General features: G+C 35.0%; 1 long non-coding RNA gene across 1 annotated transcript in view; it reads right to left on the reverse strand.

The window, feature by feature from the left end:
- The window catches only part of LOC128247287 (uncharacterized), an 11,379-nt gene that overhangs the window by 3,537 nt on the left and 342 nt on the right, over positions 1-7,500 (reverse strand). Inside the window, exon 1 of the long non-coding RNA XR_008263643.1 lies at positions 5,960-7,500. This exon is cut by the window's right edge and continues 342 nt beyond it. This is a non-coding gene — a long non-coding RNA (uncharacterized LOC128247287). The remainder of the gene's footprint in view (positions 1-5,959) is intronic.

Consider the following 7,500-nt stretch of genomic DNA (forward strand, 5'->3'; position numbering starts at 1 on the left):
TATATATATATATATATATATATATGGGAGAGAGAGAGTAATGAACTATCAAAAATGGTGAGTGTGTCCTTGTTTGATCCTTTTGAGTTATTGATCTTTTGTTTTTGGGTCATTATTGTTTTAACCCTTAACATCTGTTGACATTCCACAAGGCTCAATACCCTAGGGTATTTTTCATAGAGTTCACTCTAAAAGAAGTATTCAGTTTAGGTTTCTCATAGGGAGACAATCATGACTACATGATGCACTGGTTCCCAGCATACTTATTATACAGTGCCACTGTTGGAAATAAAGATGGCTAAGGTTTCCCAGTGGAAGCCAGCTACCGGATAAAACAAAGGCAGGTTATGTAGGCAATGACATAAAAAACTGTCCTGGGGCATACTCTTATATTTTTATTATCTCAATTCATGACTGGTGCCTCAGAAAGCACAGAAGTTCAAGAAGCTTTTCTGCAACACTGACACACAACTGAACCTCAAACAAGGATTGATGTAGAGCTTGGAGACAACTTGAGATTTCTGATCTTCCTTCTTCTCTTCCGCTATACCAGGAAACAGTAAAATGCAAATCAATGAGCCAACAAGGGATCTGCTTCATCGCTACTTCAGATCACACCTTATTGTCTTAGAAAAGTTATGCTGAATACTCTCTTTTACTTGTTTCAATCATTTGACTGCGGCCATGCTGGAGCACCGCCTTTAGTTGGGCAAATTGACCCCAGGACTTATTCTTTGTAAGCCTAGTACTTATTCTATCGGTCTCTTAGGCCGAACCACTAAGTTACGGGGACGTAAACACACCAGCATCGGTTGTCAAGCGATGTTGGTGGTGGGGGGGCACAAACACACAAACACATATATGTACATATATACGACAGGCTTCTTTCAGCTTCCGTCTACCAAATCCACTCACAAGGCTTTGGTCAGCCCGAGGCTATACACTTGCCCAAAGTGCCACGCAGTGGGACTGAACCCAGAACCATGAATATTGAGGTTCTAGAGAGAGAGAGAGAGAAAAGACCCAGATGACTGAGGTTGGATCAAAGGTCTGCTCAGTCAAGGCTGACCTAGGGTCACACAGTATATGAACAATGAGGGAATTTCAAAAGGTTGCTCTACAGGAAGATCATCTGGCAGTGTCTGTTTGATGTCTAACCTGAGGATAAGGACATAGGAACAGAGGTGGCTGTTTAGCCCTGGGTCAAAACTCATCCAGCAAACCTAGAATCACTGGCATTCTAGCTTTGACCATCATTTTATTAATATGTGGCACGAAAAAGCACCATCTGAACATAGCCGATGCCAGTACTGCCTGACTGGCTCCTGTGCCAGTAGCACGAAAAAGGACCCACTACACTCTCGGAGTGGTTGGCGTTAGGAAGGGCATCCAGCTGTAGAAACTCTGCCAAATCAGATTGAAGCCTGGTGTAGCCATCTGGTTCTCCAGACCTCAGTCAAACCGTCCAACCCATGCCAGCATGGTAAATGTACTTTATGATGATGATATATATTTGAGGCATAGGACCCCTTGATGCTGCCATTTCTGGATGGTTGAGTAGATAATATAGGAGGTATGAGGGGATTTCCTTGCAATTTCTGAGGAAGACTCAATACGGTCGCTCTACTTGCTAGAAACAGCAGCCAAATCCTACGCTATAACATTGGTTAACATTGTGTTCTCTCCATAAAGGAAAAAGAAAGTTTGGTCATGGTTGGAAGGCATTTGATCATTGGTCTATCAATAAAGGTTGACTTGATACTAAACAACGACATTAGTGGAAGACGATAGCAGGGGGAGGGGGAGAAAGAGAGAGAGAGAGCGAGGGGGGAGAAATGGTTAAAGCGCTTAAGTTAATCTTGGCTCATCAGTCAAATGGCTTTCTTTTAAAAGTGATCAACGATGGATGTGCCAACATTTATCCCAGCTTTCTTTTGCGTTTATGGTTTTGGTTCAATGTATTTCATCGGCGAAGATAAAGCGCGTGCGCACCACCCATTTCCGATTTTTTTTTTTTTTTTTTTTTTTTTTTTTTTTTTGCTTTTTTGCCAGAATTTTTTTGGATGTCTATGTTTTCGATATAGGAGAATACGATTTGGGCCGAAAATCACGTTTTCAAAATTTGAATTCCCCCCCACCCCCACCCATCACCAATTTCTTAATTTTAAACTTTTTTCGAATTCTCTTTTTTCTTTTATCCACGTATAAAAAACAGAGATTACGAATCTGCGAATATATTTTAAAAAAATTTTAATTTTTCTTAAAGAAATACTAAAAGGCCCCCTTCCCCCACCAATCACCTCCCCACTTTGAAAATGATAAAAACGCCGGATGTTTTACTTTCCTCAGATGAATGGTATGCACGCGCTTTACCTTCGCCTTTTCATCTTTCCCAAATAGGGAGAAACTCACTGGACGAAAGGGCCAGATAAAAATATACTTTTCTCGCTCTTTTTTTCTTTGTTCAAATCTCACCAGCCTTTTATAATCTCAGGTAAGATGAAAATATGCACTATAAATTTACTAGTGTCATTTCACTAGACTCAAACTTAGCTGTGTGGTATTTTGCTAATGCAGTGGTTCCCAAACTAGGTTTACCAAAGACCGTACTGAGATCTGTGGGCTGCATTATAAAATGTACGACTACTCATCTTCATATATCTTTCAACTAAGAGATGAAACTGAGAAGACGAGTTAGTTAACAAAATCGGCTTTTTGGATAGACTGACCACTTAAAAGCCTGGGTGGTGGGTTCCCTCAGAAAATTCATTTAAATAAAAGGGCTTCTCTTATTAGCGAAAAGGTTGGCAATCACCATACTATTGCAGGAAATGTTTAATTTATTATTATTATTTTTTTTTTACGAAGGAGAGCAAGGGATGACAAATAGGAAGACATTGGACAAAATATGGCATTTAATTGCCTTTACTTTCTGAGTTGAAATCAAGGCGGAATAGTCATTGCCTTCCATTCTGAGATCGATAAAATAAGTAGCAGTTGAGCCACTAGAATTCTATTAAAATCAACATACACTTATTCGAAAATGTATAGCCTTGTGATGAAGTTACAAAGAAATCTCTATTTCTGCGTATTTGCGAGAATGACAGTATAGAATTTTAAGTTCACGACAAAGGAATCAGTTGAACCACTTGATTTCAATTCCCAGCGGGAAAAGCAATTTATTTTACTTACATCTAAAATGCATTTCAGAGAAAAATAGAATGAACATCCACAACTGCAATATTTTTCATCTTCAATAAATAAAATAGAAAAAAGAAAGAAAGAAAAAACAAATAAACTGAAACAGAAAATCTCTCGTTTCATATCCGCGTAACAAAAACGAAAAGAAAAAGACCATTCTTCAGGTGGTGTTTTATCCCCAGAAATATCTTTCGTCTATTTTAGCATCATCACCATCTCCGTTGCAACATCTATAAGGCCATGTTATAGATATACAATTAAAATTCTCATCGCTTTTACTAGCTCACCCATAACTGAAAATGTGTGGTTTTTATTACTCTTTATCTCACTTTTCGCCCGCAACCGAGTTAAATCATCTCTTAAACTCACCTGCAAGCTAAGTTATCGCTGACACAGCAGTTCGCTACTTCTCTTATCACTAGGATAAATAAATACTACATCTAGTCAGATTGTCTACGTTGAGTAGCGCAATTAGTTTCTTAGGGGAAATGCAGTCTTTTTGTGTTCTCTCGGTACAAGTAAACGAAAATGTTTGAAGCCCTATTCAAAACAAAACTACAGCACACGCACACCCTCACTGCTGAGAAGTCAGTTAAAACTTGTGTGTGAATGAGATGAAAAGACAATGGGAAAAGTTGGAGGTTCGCTTTCAACTTAATGTAGCGGTTACCTTAACAGATTATGAACTTGTCAGTAATTTTCCAACAGTTACAAAATTAAACGAAATCTAAGCAGAAAAATCAATCTATGGCTGGACAAAGTAGACGGTCATATGATTTTAGTTGAAGGGAAAAATGAGGTGATATTCTTTAGAGGTACAAAATGAAGTGGAGTGATTTTATCAGAGGACAAGACGTTGACCGCTTTCTTGTTCCACGACACATCACTAAATACAAAGTATAATATAACAAAAGAAAACTATTGTGTTCAAGTTTACTCGGGGAACTTAAACAACCTATTAAGGATATGTCAATTTTAACAAAAGACGAAATAAAATAACAATAAAAATTACTGACAAAACCTGGGTTTTTAGAATTCCATTGTTGAAATCATTATATATCTGTTCTAGGTCGATTGAAACAATTAATATTGATCGCAATATCAACGATACTGCTGGTAAAAAAAAAAAGCAAAACAAATTCTAAGACCAAGTCTTCAGATCACGTGACAACGAAAATTATAACACTTGTTTGTAATAAAACAAAACTAATTTAGTAATTATTAATGGCCTTAATGCCAGAGGCCAATAACAGAAATCTTTACTTTAAAAAACTTTTGCGACACCGCGGACCACATCAGTGGGTTCGTCTTAAGTTACAATTTCTTTTTACTTTTTGTAATGTGTGAATGCACTCCTCTAACAAACATATATATTATATAATAAGGAGCACGTGTATGTTCTCTTAAGAAAAAGAAAACTAAACTCTCATCCCTTCTCATTTTGACTTTTTTTTTTTATTTCATACGTTATTTTTCTTCTTTCTCTAACACTCATGTTTTCAATAGCATACTTCGTTCGTTTGGTGGCTACTGTTTATCCATTAATATTCGTTTGCCAAGCAGCCGTTCATTCATTCATTCATTCGCTGAGGCCCACATACAGACACAAATGCTCTCTTCGTTTCATCGATGCTTACAAGAACAGTTTCAATCTCGTTTTGCGTTCACTCACTCACTCACTTTTTTTACAACACGTTTCTACCAACTGTAAATTTATTTGATTTACTAAGAATTTCATGGAAAAAACGAAAGCCAAAATATATTTCACTGATCCTCAACAGCAGATTTATTTTCATTAACAAAATATTAAGTAAATAAATGACCCAATTTTTATCCGCAATTTACTAATTATACGCACACCCACACAAACATAACTCTCTCTCTCTCTCTCTCTACACACTCACACACGTGTGTGTATGTTTGTTTTTATGTCAAGTAATAAAACCAATTTTAGATTAAACTGAAGGGTTACTCAATATTTTTTGGGAGGGTACATGAAAGCTAGCAGACCGAAACTTCGAAGTCATTGTCAACACTATTTTGTGAAAGAATATCACACACACACACTAATATTTCTATCTCACAATATATATAGATATACATTTGAATTTATATATATATACATACATATGCATATATATATATATATACATATCCACACATATATATCTACATTATATATATATACATATATATATATGTATGTATATATGTATAGACCACCTGTGAACTAAAACCCTATATTTTGTATATACACATGTATATATATATATACACACACATATATATATATATACACACACATATATATATATATATACACACATATATATATATATATATACACACACATATATATATATATATACACACACATATATATATATATATACACACACACATATATATATATACACACACACACATATATATATATACACACACACACATATATATATATACACACACACATATATATATACACACACACACATATATATATATACACACACACACATATATATATATATATATATATATATATATATATATATATATATATATATAGTGAAGTAAATTGTTGAGAAATATTCACAATCACAGAACTACCCACTAACGCTTTTTTCAATAGATGTGTTCGTGACATATACACAGATTTTACACTGTCAAACACTAATTTACTTTCAAACAACAACAGCAATAATAATAATAATAAAGACCGAAAAGAAGAAATAAAAGACAAACAAAACTTGCGCACCTGCTCCTGTCAACTTTACTCAGCCGTGTTTATACAATCGTACTGACAAAACACGACATGCATCTGCATAATTAATCACACATCTTAGAATGAAATAAATAAAACAATATATAAAATCAAACAGTAAACAAATTAAACATATATATACATATAATATTCGTCGTATACATTTTTTTAGCGTTATCATACAAGACTACTTCCATTATATGTTATAAAAGCCGAAAGAATAGGATAATTGCAGTACAAACATCTAATTGTTCATTCCAGAATAGAAATGTGGATCGCTCAAGTTGAAGTGTTATTCGAGCGCAAATTAGATTTTTTAAAACATTTTATGATCTTTTCTGAAAACTTTACAACATTTATATTTTTATAAATAATATAAGTGCATACACATATCCACATGCATACCTGTGATTCACACAGGTCATTAAGGTACTGTAAAGTCTCACACACACACACTCTCTCTCTCTCTGTGTATATATATAAACAATTTTTTTTGCTTAATATTCTAAGGAATACATATATAGGAGAAATGCTATTTAACTGTATTTGCAGAGCTTTTCACCTTGTTATTTTCTTTCTCTCTCACTTTCTCTTTCGATCGTCTCACGACTTTTCACATGCTTTTCTATCTCGCACTGTCACTCTTTAAACATATGTTCTTTCTTTTAAAAGAAAAACAAAAGCTTGTTATTAAGTCCGTCCTCTGAACGATGGGGCAGAAAAGTGCCGCATGAGCGGAGAAAACTCTACCAAATACACACACACACACACACACATATATATATTTGCAATCATTCTTCGTTAGTTGATATACATCTGTGCAGTTCTGATCAAGATGAAAAAAAAAAAACAAACCTTGCAGAAAAAAAAAATTTAAATAAAAGATTTTTGATATTAAAGAACAAAAAGATAGCGCTTTCCAGTTTTGGATTTTCTGTGTTAATCGACTTTTTTTTTATCGCCGTCTTCAGCGGGACTTTCCTTATTTCTCCCGAGCCTTCGGAATTCATTTTTTTATGTATACATATCTATATATATATATCCGTGACAGAGTAAGCTTTAAGTGGGTAGTAAAAAAATCAGCTTCTCCTCGATTTTTCTTTTTTCTTTTTCTTGACCGTTGTCGTTTACTGTCTTTCGATTCTCTCTCACTCTTTATCATTCTCCTTCTCTTTCTCTCTCTCTCTCACACTCACATTCAGTTTTATGATACATCTATTCAAATACACGCTTTCTTTCTCTCGCTTTCAGTTTTTCTCCGATGCAGGCACACACACACACACGTTCATTCATTCATTCATTCATTCATTCGCGCTCACTTTTTAAAACATTTACTCGTTCATTCATTCATTCGTACATTCACTCTCTTTTCAACACGGATACTGCTAAACATTGGTACGCACACACAGACACAACCACAGATACACTTACACAGTTTCTCTTTCTTTTCTTATCTATTGAAGCATGTGTCTTCATCCAGTCATGCAAGATGCCAGCAACACCTCCAGTCTGAATCGGAGCAACTACACACAGCC

Source organism: Octopus bimaculoides, chromosome 3 (genome assembly GCF_001194135.2).
Source record: "Octopus bimaculoides isolate UCB-OBI-ISO-001 chromosome 3, ASM119413v2, whole genome shotgun sequence".
NCBI classification, from domain to species: Eukaryota; Metazoa; Mollusca; class Cephalopoda; order Octopoda; family Octopodidae; genus Octopus; species Octopus bimaculoides.